General features: G+C 44.3%; 1 long non-coding RNA gene across 1 annotated transcript; it reads right to left on the bottom strand.

Moving 5' to 3' along the window:
• Positions 1-5,363: 5,363 nt before the first annotated feature.
• Positions 5,364-7,539, bottom strand: LOC134476920 (uncharacterized). Its single transcript, XR_010048749.1, has 2 exons — positions 7,443-7,539; positions 5,364-6,238 (listed from the first exon to the last, which is right to left on the bottom strand). It is a non-coding gene; the product is annotated as an uncharacterized LOC134476920 (long non-coding RNA).
• Positions 7,540-11,829: the final 4,290 nt, after the last annotated feature.

The following is an 11,829-nucleotide window of genomic DNA, read 5'->3' as shown; positions in this document are numbered from 1 at the left end:
TCCCATGTCTGTCAGCCCATCAGCACCCACTGCTGCACTGGGCATAGCCCCCATCCGGCCTTCATCTTGTATCACATGGCCCCGTGCTCCCTTCCCCTCTGAGTTCATGGGGAGGTGGTTTCCCTGACCTGAGAACAGGAGGTAGGATTTTCCAGGTAAGTCAGTCAGACATCATGAGTCCTCAGACAGAGGTGCTATGAGCTCAGTCATACCATACTTAACATGGGCATCAGACCCTGTGAGGAAGATTTGCTGCCCACCTCATACTTGTTTTCATTGTTCTTTTTTGTGGTGGGACAAAATAATGCATACCCACAAGTTAAGGAAACAAAAGGTTATTTTATTTCTGGTGCAGAGCTCAGTTCACAGTCAGCTGATTCAAAGGCAAGGTTGTGTGGGAGAAGAGAAGCAGTCCATGGTGTGGTGGCCTGGAAACATTGAGTGGGGTCAGGGGTTTGGGGAGGACATAAGCTTCCAGCCCATGCTCATGGTGGCCACCTCTTTCCACCAGGCTTAACCTTCCAATAAGTCACCTGGCTGTAAACCCTTCAGTGGATGACTACAGGGTCACACAGCCATTATCCAGTACGTGATCCAGGCTCCTCCCCAAAGCCACATTTATTATGCCTGAGCTTTTGGGATTATCACTCGGACCTGAGGCTGAGGTATGTGCAAACCCTCTTCCAGCCCATCAGGCTTCTGTACACCAACTTGCAAACTGTGCAGGACAAGTGACAGAGCTCACCTGTTCCAGTCAGTCTGGCTTATTACTGAACCCAGCACTGAGTGACACCCAGGGACAATGACTGCCAGGATCAGTGCTGGTGGTGAACAGAGCACAGTGCTCCTAGAGTGGACACAGAGGATCACCCAGTGTGGTGATGGCTTATGTGTGTGAGGGAAAGGTTAATATCAGCTTCTTCACTGGATAGTGCTCCTCATCCACCCAATTTAAACCTCACCTTCCCTTAGATCTAACGATGCTGCAGTAAAAGCAGGGTGTGGTTCTTACTGAAGGAGCCACCAGCCCATCTCCACCAGGCATGAGGAGTGGTGCTTTGCTGGCACCTGCACTAGGTCCTAAGGGTGATCTTCATGCTGAGTCAAGGACTCTAGCATTTTTTAAGGTCTGGTGCAAAACGACTCTAGGTGATCAGTGTAAAATGGAACTGAGTGGACACACATGTCTCCTGCTGGAAAGCCTCACAGTGCAAATGCAGCCCTGGTTCAGGAACATCTTACACCAGGATCTGTGAGGCCTCAACACACCCAGGATCACCTCTACTTCCTGCAAATATGGTGACAGTGGGTGGGCTGAGGAGCAGATAGAGCCCACACTGTGACTACTGGAGCTGGGCACGGAGATCTCACAAACCCAGGGTGGCACCTGGAAGCACAGAAAAGATCTCTCAGGGAAAGACCATGGAGGGAAAGCTGTCCATGTGGTGGAGGGGTGGGTGTGGCAGCAGCCAACACTGCTCTGCCCTTGAACTGAAGCCTTCAGCCCTGTGACCTTCCTCCCATGTCCAGGCAGCACAGTTCCTTCTCTCTTTCCTAATTCTTGAGACAAATATACGAGTTTTTCCTTAGGAATCAGGAAGCTTCTTCTAGGTCTTTATAAAGTTCCTTCCAATTAAATGGATGATATGGTATTATTTGAAACTGTGAACACCTGTTAAAATACAATAGAACTTTTTTATTCAGCTGCTCAGGTGAGCACGTTTGGCCTTTTCCTGTCAGTACAGTAAAATAACTGATGATATAAATTACCCGTGCAGCTGTGGCCTTTGGGCCAACCCCGCCTTGCTCACATTTTTAGACTCCAGATTGTGTTGTTTGGTACTGTTTAACTCAGGGGTCCTGTGCTCTCATTTTCCTCTAATAAACAGTGAGGGACAGTTACTTGTGGTGACATCATCTTCCCCTACTGCCTAAGCTGAGACATGTTCCTTCTGCATTTATTATTTCTGCATTATTTGTTTTCCTTTTCAATGGTTTCATAAACTTTATTAGATTTTACTGACAAGTTTGTATTTATATTGTGTGAATTCAAGTTACTACTAGTTGCTTTGATTACTATTTACTTCTTTGTCAAAATTAAGGGGTCAAAATTAAGGGTTAATTATTATGCAAACATAAATCATTGTTTTGTGTTTTTCTATTTCAGTGTATTTAGGTGTTTCATTTACTCCAAACTATAGATACATCATGAGCTTGATTTGTTTTTAATTTTATAAAAAAACAATCACCTTGTGATGTCCTTGGCTGTCTTAGTTACTGTCAAAATTAATTTGTTATATACTCAGATGTGTTAGTGTAGCTACCTGAGACCATAGGGTGAGGTGATGTCCAGCACACTACAGGGTCCCACACCACAACCCCAGGATGCCCAGTCTTAAGTGTCCATGGGGCAGCTCCTGTCCCTCCTAAGGCCCCCATGTGCCATTCCTTGAACTGTGGGGTCTGAGATTTCGCCTGACCTGGAGGAAGACCAGATGGGTGTACACACTAGGCCCAGCTATGGGCCCCAGTTCCTGGGAGAAAGGATCTGTGGTTGGCTCCTGTCTAGGACTAGGTCAATCTTGGAAGAACCTTGAGTCAGCTGTCTGGAGGAGGAAAGAGTGGGGATGAGAATGAGGGTGCAGGCTGGAAAAGTCTGGGAAGCTGCCTGTGATGGAACTCAGCTGCCTGTCCTCTGCTGAGGATCTGTCTCTTAATCCAGGAAATATCTTGACTTGGGGAACAAGGGGGGACCCCTTACATCTCCATCTGGAGGCCTGCTCCTGTGTGTAGGTCACTACCTGGGAGTCCTGGTGCTCTGGGCTCTGCAGGGAGACAGTGACAAATGCTGTTCCTTGACTCTGCTCTGTACCATCAGTCACACAGAGAGTGTGCCAAGCAGTGAGGTTCCCTCTGAGCCTCTCAGGGTGGGGTCACAGTGCTTGGTGCATGAAGGGACTCTGCTCAGTGGGACAGTGGCTAGTGTTGGCTGGAGCTCCCAGCTCTGAGATCTCAAGTGTACTTGGGGTGAGTGTGGTGACTGCTCTCCTGACAGGAGGCTCAGGGTCCTCACACCAGGAAGTGCAGGGACACAATGGGCCCATGGTCCCTGTGTTCAAGTCTAAAGCTTCATAGAGCTGCCAGAGGGCCCTGGCAGAAATGACCTGTGACCAGAGCAGTGTGACCAGAGCACAGGGAAGCAGGAGAACCTGCAGTGAGAGTAACATCACCTGGTGGATGGATCAGGAATGATCCACATGAGTGGATCCACATGACCTAAGGGCAGCACTGGGATTGGCTGTGGAATTGGTCTAGGAGTGGAATCTGGAAATGTGGAGAGGAGAGACAGGAGACAGCCTAGAGTGCTGGGGGGTGGGGAGTTTACCTAGGGTTCTGGTGAGAGCTTAGAGCATCAGAACCCGGACAGAAATGGTGACAGTGAATGTGATGCTCAGGAGGCTTCAGATGGAAACAGGGACTATGTGAGGAAGTGGATCAAAGGCTGATTTTTTCATTAGCTTGAGAATCTGTTGATTTTTTGCCAAACTAAAATTTAAACAGCTCATATCTGCCAATAATTAAAAGCACTCCAGAAATCCTAAGGAAAATCTAGCATAGCATGAGAAGAATGTCAGGAAATTTAAGGAAAAGAACCTATAGAGAACACTGAAGCAGATTGTGAAGAGAATTTCCCTCCACAAATAGATGTGACCATTGTATTTTGGGGTCAGGTTAATGTTACTGATAGTGAGAAAGATAACAGTTGTGAAACTTCTACCAGTGGAAAAATCAGTTAACACATTTTACCCACATACAATGACTGACAGCTACACCTGAGTATACTTGAAATGTTGAGGAAAAAAATGCAAAAATGTTTTTTAAGATGTAATCTGCAATCAATTCTTGATCGCCCATGAAAAAACATAATGCACAACATGTACCTCTGAAAGGCTGGTTGTGTTGTGCTGCAAAGCTGAGAGTGTTTGTTGCTGGTACAGCTTTCTCTTCCCTCCAGATAAGCTGCACCAGGCCCAGCCCCATGCAATGGCAGGCAGAGAAAGGGTGTGGACATCTGTCTGCCCCTCCTCACCCAGTCCTCTGTAGTGAAGGGTGTGTATAGTGTGGGTGACCATCCTGCTGACAGCAAGCAGTCTCACAGTGTGTGGACTCCTTTCTGCCCACTGAGTAGCGAGCCACCCTCAGACACAGACATCAGATAGCAGAGGAAGCTTCATCACCCTACTGCCTCAGGGAGAGGAGAGTGACTGGGTCACATTAGAGGGTCTGGGATTTGAACCCTCTTCCTCTGTCAGTGGCAGACATCAGCACAGTTCCCCAGCTCATGTCCCTGAACCCCCTGTGGACAGGATTCCTGGAGAACACCTGGTTCAGAGAGGTGAATGGGAATCACCTGGACCTAAGAGCACAGGTGTTCCAGCCATGAGAGGCCAGGGAGATCAGGTACTGAGCAGTGAATTGTGCACTGAGGGCCACAGACACCTTGGCATTCATTAGTTGGAATGGTTTTATCCTGATTTGTTTGATTTTATTATCTGTGATAGTATGAACGGCTATTTTGAAGAAAACAAGACATTATAATGGCCAGTTATGATTTAATATCATCTTACTCTGAAGTCCTACCATGCTTTTGTTCTTCTGTTTTCACTGGTTCTAACACATTGTATCTTATTGGATTTTATTATGTGAGATAGTATGAGCAAATTTTCTATGAAAAATGAGATAATATAGTAGCTATTGTTCATTCTGTTATTTGGCTCTGAAAGCCTGTAATACTTTCATTCTCTTGAATGGTTTTATAGTGTTTTGTTATGTTTGATACCATCATATATGAAGTTATGCTCAACTATTTCAAAGAAAGAGACATTATGGTAGTCACTGTTAATTATGGGTTGTCTTCTGGTGAAATACTGTGTTGCTTAAATTGTCTAAATCTCTTTAAAATAAAAAATAAAATTAAAGTAAAAATATTTTAAAAGAGGTTTTAAAAAAAGCTAGAAACAAACAGGATATGATTGTCTCAGCTCGACGTCACACTCTGCAAAGTTCATTGCCTGCTGCCCACACAGGAAGCTGACCAGCTCCTTCTCACCACAGCACAGTGGGGGTCAGGTGCATGGAAACTTTCAGATGAGGCCCAGGGCTCAACAGTTCTAACCAAGACCGCACTGAACCCAGGGACAGACAATCCCATTGCGTGCACACTGCACATCCCATACTCTGCACCTGGAACCACAGGGAGACATTGCTGTGTACTCACTGCCCTGAGAGACCCAGATAAGATTCTGCTTCTCTAGGCAGCAGCCCCTGCCACATGAGCACAGTGATGAATGTACAAATGTTAATGATTTGTCAAATAAATATGCTTTATTCATTACATGCATCTTCTCAAAGTTTGCAGTTCAGTAGAGGATTACAGTATTGATCTGTCTTCCATTTCCATTTTATCCTGGGTCAGTATTTTTGATTTTGTACATTTCCAGCCCTATTTTCTTACTCTGTCAAAGATTTCAGCCTTTGTTACCCTGTGTTTTTCAGGACTTAATATGTTAGGATTTCCTAAAAATCTTTGAAACTATTTCTGTCCACTTTACTTGTGGTGTCAGTAAAGTGAATAAAATATCTTTAATGAACATCTAATATTTTTGTGAATTTGGTTTCTTTCTCATGGTTTCACCTTTTACAGAAAATAATGGTGTGTGTAATTTCTCAGAGGTTTTAATACATTTTTATTGTCTGTTGTTTTACAAACAATTCCTATTCTTATAGAAAGTTATTTACTATAGTCATTAAACATCATCTTCATTTTTTTTCTGCTACCAATGATCAAAGTCACAGCCTCAAATTGCCAGACAGGTGCTCTGCTGAAGTCGTATATCATTGGACAAAGTTTTCATTTTTGACAGTAGTAGAGAAGTTTAAATTCTGTTTGATCATCCTGATTTTTCACTTTTTTCAAAGGAAAGCTACTCTGAAGATGACAGCATGAGACAGGTAACATGCTTAGCAGTGAAATTCTCCTGTCTTCCGCCAGAGGGAGACACACACAGTGCATCTCTTCAGATCTTCTTTGTGTCCAGTGGAGAATTTCTTCATCAACCTCCTTATCTTGAAAGAACATTCTTTGTTCAAAAGAAGAAAGAAAACCTCCTCATCCATAGCTGTGTGAGGTGTGGTCCGCATGGTGTGAACAGATCTCCATGACTCATTCCTCCTGCAACTATATTAGGACCCGTGACCTACATCTCTCTACTTCCCCAACACAGCTCTGCTTTACAGCAGTCACCAAAATGGTGCTGCACACTTGAGATCTGCAAAGAGCCTGAGAGTCAGTGTTTTCAAAGAAGGGGGAAAAAACATAAAACGGGAATTAACTGTTGAAAAAGAAAGAGAAACTGGGAAGAGAGAGGAGAAAATAAGGGAAAAGCTAATACATACACATACGCAAGATAGTTAAGATAGTTATACTACTAATTTCTTTTAGTTCACTGAAAAGCATGATTTGAGCTAATATGGCTTGGACAATTAAATGCTTATATCTTGTACTGTAAGTGACTAATTTAAAGATAATAACATTCAAATTATTAACCATCTTTACTCCTCTTTTACCTCATTTTGATATTTTGTTATTTTCTCTTTACACTGAATTTTTTTTAAAAAAAGCAATAAATAGACACAGCAGAAAAAGAAAAGACACAAATGCTATCTACAGGTGTGTTACTCTAACGTGTGTCAATCAGCTAGATGGCAGTTTTTACATTGTAGTTGTATGAATGACAACTTCTGTACCTCAGTTACACTAAAGTCTCGTCAGTAATATGGTAATAAGGTTCACAATGAAGCTGGACAATATGTCACTTCAATTATAAAATCTCAAGGTGAATTGCTCTTTAACTTCCTTCATTTAATATTCTTAATGTGTAAATATTGTACTTAATGTTTACATCAAATGAGGGATGGGCATCTCTTGCAGTGAGAGAGTGCTTTACCCTTATGGTGTATTCAAGGATTTCATTAAGGGACCATGTTAGGGAAGTTTAAATTGTGCTTAAAGACAGCCTGATGTACACATATGTATAATTGTTTCTTTTTATTTGACAAATAAAAGCCATGACAGGTGTCACTTTGTGGTTAGAGCTATCCTGTCCTTTGACACCCACACCTCCTCCCCAGGCAGTGCAGTCCTGGACCCTAACACATCAGCTGTGCCTGATTCATCCTCCTTTCTCCCTTCTGGGCACTGGTGCTATTGGCACCCAGCCACGATCTCCTTGTGTCTAGTGATGGCTCAGGTGACTGCTTTGCACCCCTTGCCATGTTTTGGGAGAAGGACCTCTCATGTTGTGTGTCTTAGTTGCTTTTTACTCATTGCTGGGACAAAATACCTGAAGCCCAAAATTGGGAAGAAAAGGTTTATTTCTTACAGTTTTTGGAGGTTTCAGTCCATACTCAGTTGGCTCCAAGGCAGGCTGGCATGGCTGGGCCGCAGTTCATGGCAGCTGCAAACAGCAAGGAGGAAACAGGCAAAAGAGAGCAAGACACACCTTCTTCCTGCCATTACATCACATCTGGCTCCACCCTTATGTGAGTGTAGCACTGACACCATCAATCCAAGCACCATACAATGGACCAATCACAAATGCATAATGCAAATGCATGAGGCCTGGGGGCCACTGACATAAACAATGACATTGTGCAAAGCACATCTAAATGTTCCCATCAGCTGAGGTGATTGACAAGTAGAAAATATCTTCAGAACATTTTCTCCCACCAGGATCCAAATAGCCCAACATGGTCATGAGTTCCTCTGTCAACTTATTTTATTGAAATTGAAGTCTACTGACACTGCTTCTACAGTTTGTGCACTGTGTTGTTTTCAAAGATGTTAGTGTACCAAAAAAAAAGCCTAGAAGATGGTAGATTAAACTCAGGAGCATAACACAGCCTCTCCAGGACCAGAAAGCCAGTTGCCTAGAGTACAATGTCTTACAGAAGTGAACAGAAAACACAGCCATGGGAATCAAGGAAAAGCAATCAAAGAAAACTGGCAATCACAGAGAAACTGGACCAACTAAACACAGTGCAGAGAAAAAAAGAAGGCAGCCTGGAATGCTAACTCCAACTTCTGAGAAGGAATCCTGTCTTTGCAATCACAAGGTAAATCTGGCCAGGTTTGAAGATCTCAGGAAGAAATAACAGACAAAACTGGCAATGCTACCCCAAGAAAATTCTTTGGCTATTACGAACTGTTAATACAATGTTGGAATTTACTCTGAAAATAACTTCTTCCATGTGGTTTGTTAGAGTTGGAATAGAGATCCATTGTAGCCTCTATCATATATAAAAGTTACTAATCATGATGTATTTGGGGAACAGGTTAATTGCTTAGGACTAAACAGTTCCAGAAATGAAAAGCTATGATGTAACTACATTCAGGGTTTCTGGGTCACCCTCCCATACCTGCTGGGTGGGAAATACCCAGAAGTGTCAATCACAGATATAGACTCCCTGAGAAGTCAAAGCAAAGCTGAGCTCTGTTCAGGTATGACTTAGTGGTGTGTGCCTTTCATGATAAGATGTGCTGTTTGCATGCAATTTTCTAAGTGATTCACCTGTCAAAGTGCTGGCATTAAGCCCAGCAGAGTCCCTGATCCCACCCCTTGCAACCTAAGAAGGCACAGAACTTGGAGACCTGTTTGTGTTTCCCATATGCCAATATGGTCAAGGACATGCTTCATCTTGGACAGTGGCCACATACTTGGGTGTATGGACAGAGAGAACTCTGGGGCAAGGGGGTTCACAGGACTACAGAGCATGAAGCTGGGTGAAGATAGCAGTGACTTGGGGCACAAAGGGTCACAAACACTAAGAGCTGCTAGGATGAATACAGTCATTAAACAAGACACCACATCATTGATTGACACTTCCCAGTAGGAAGTGTGGGGCAGGACTCAGCACACACACAGGAGAAGAGGGTAGAAAAGAATAAGCTCGTACTGTGACTCACTGCTCCTTCAGTATCTGTGTATTCCATCCTGTTGTACTCTAAGAAAATAGCTTCATTATTTTGTGTATTATAGCAAACCTGCAATGTGGCTTACTAAATGTGTTCTTTTATCCTTTTTCCCTAACTGGGAAAGGATGCAAATCTGTGCTTTGGGGCAAAAGGGAGTCCCAGAACCGGATGAATCTCCATCCACTGATCAGCAACGAATTGAGTACTTGTTCCCCTCCTCCCGACCCAAGTGGGACCCCAACACGGATGCAGGTAAGAAAGCTCTTGATGAATATCGCCTGAGGCTCTTAGATGCACTTCGTGTGGCTGCTAAGAAGCCCACCAACCTGTCCCAAGTGAGTGAGGTGCAGCAGTTAGCCGATGAGTCTCCAGCTATGTTCTTGGAGTGCCTCTTAGAGACCTATAGATTATATACTCCAATCAATCCAATGGCACCCGAAAACACACGGGCAATTAATATTGCTTTCGTGTCCCAGTTGGCCTCTGACATTAGGAGAAAGTTACAAAAGCTTGAGGGATTGGAGAGGATGCCCCTCAGCCAGTTGGTTGAGATCATGCAAAAGGTTTTTAACAATAGGGAAACCTTGCAAGAAGCAACAAATAAAAGGTTGACTAAAGTACTGGAATTACTTTGTGAAAAAGAAGCCAAGAGATCAGCTAGCCCTAGGAAAAAGGAAGCTTGAGGTTAGCCACCTCCTCTAGACAAAGATCAATGTGCATACTGTAAGGAGATGGGACATTGGCATAAAGATTGCCTAAAGTTAAAGCCTAGGCCAGAACAAGAGTCTAAGGCCCTGTTGTCTCAGAAATGAGGATGTCAGGACTCGCCGCCACCCCCCCGAGCCCCGGATAACTCTCCAATTGTGGGGGCAACCGGTGGACTTCCTAGTCGATACAGGAGCCACCTATTCTGTGCTGACTCAACCACTAGGAAAACTAAGCAAGCACTCTGTCAATGTGATAGGAGCCACAGGGGGCTGGAAATTGTACCCAAAGGTGACAACTAGTCTGGCTCAACCTGGACATAGACTGGTCCAACATGATTTTCTTTGGGTCCCTGAGTGCCTGGACCCCCTTTTAGGGCGAGACCTCCTCCATAAACTACAGGTGCAAATTGACTTTGTTACAAATGAACCAAGACTGAAGCTAGGGACACACCCTTGAAATTGGAAGGTATTAGAGTGCTAGCTCTTGTCCCAGAAGGGGAAAGTTACTGCCTGCTGGGAAATTTGTCCAGTGCACCTGAGTCATCACAAACTGACTTAGAGTTAAAACTGTTGAGCAAATGGAAACAGGAGATTCCAGAAGTCTGGGCAGAAAACAACCCTCCAGGGCTAGCAGTCACCCAAGTCCCCCTTGTGGTGGAGCTCTTGCCTCAGGCACACCCCATCTGCTTACGGCAATACCCAATAAGCCTGCAAGCCCGGAAAGGGATTAAAGTCCACATACAGAGACTAAGAGACAATGGTATTCTCATTCCTTGTGTCTCTCCCTGAGACACGCCCTTGTTTCCAGTCCAGAAGCCAGGGACAAATGACTATCACCCTGTACAGGATCTCCGAGATCATAGATGAGATCCTCCAAGATTCATAGATGAGTTCTGACCCTACACCTGACAGTGCCAAATCCTTACACCCTGCTCAGCCTTCTCAATCCGGAGAACACCTGGTACTCTGTCCTGGACCTGAAGGACGCCTTCTTCACCCTGCCTCTTGCTCCAGTGAGTCAATCCCTTTTTGCCTTCGAGTGGACTGACCCAGATACAGGGGTAAAGGAACAGCTGACCTGGACACTTTTACCTCAGGGCTACAAGAACTCCCCCACTCTTTTTGGTGAGACATTAGCAAGAGATCTCTTAGGATTTAGAGAAGAACACCCCAAGATAGTGCTCCTTCAATATGTAGATGATTTGATAGCATCAACATCTCTAGAAACATGTCAAGAGGCAACTGAGGAACTGTTAAAGACTTTAGGATGATTAGGCTATAAAGTCTCAGCTAAAAAGGCTCAACTGTGTTGTCAGGCCATGACTTACCTGGGCTATAAATTACAAGAAGGAAAGAGGACTTTATCAAAGAGGCCATATTACAGATTCCATCCCCAGAAACTAAGAAACAGGTGCGGGAGTTTCTGGGAGCTGTCAGATACTGTAGACTGTGGATTCTAAATTTTACTGAAATCGCTCACCCATTGTATGACTCTCTGAAGGAGAGACTCAAAAATTGCTCAATTGGACAGATGAGTGCGAGCAAGCTTTCCAACAGCTCAGGCAAGCACTGACTGAGGCTCCAGCCCTGGGGCTCCCTGATGTTACTAAACCCTTCACCTTGTTCATAGATGAACTCAGAGGCATAGCAAAAGGAGTTCTAACTCAAGATATTGTCCCCTGGAAGAGACCTATAGCCTATCTTTCTAAAAGACTCGATCCAGTGGCAGGAGGGTGGCCTCCGTGCCTAAGAATTTTGGCCGCTGTGGCAATGCTACTCAAAGAGGCTAAGAAACTCACCTTTGGACAAAAGATTTCTGTGGTAACCTCCCACAGCCTAGAGACTCTTATTAAAACCCCTCCAGAAAAATGGCTTTTGAATGCCAGAATTCTACACTATCAGGCCCTGCTTCTAGACCCAGAATCAGTAGTTTTCAAGACTTCCTCAGCTCTAAACCCAGCCACCCTCATGCCTGATGATGACCTAGAAAGTCAACAGATGCCTCGCCATGAGTGTGCTGACATTCTCGAGTTGCAACAGAACTTGTGGGCTGATCTAACCAACCAGCCTTTTAAAGAAGCTGACAAC

The sequence above is a fragment of the Cavia porcellus genome, unplaced genomic scaffold, assembly GCF_034190915.1.
Source record: "Cavia porcellus strain 051 isolate PalLab524CR breed Dunkin Hartley unplaced genomic scaffold, mCavPor4.1 scaffold_7, whole genome shotgun sequence".
In the NCBI taxonomy this organism is placed as follows: Eukaryota; Metazoa; Chordata; class Mammalia; order Rodentia; family Caviidae; genus Cavia; species Cavia porcellus.
The sequence above is the reverse complement of the archived record's forward strand: the minus strand, read 5'-3'. Positions and strand labels throughout refer to the sequence as shown.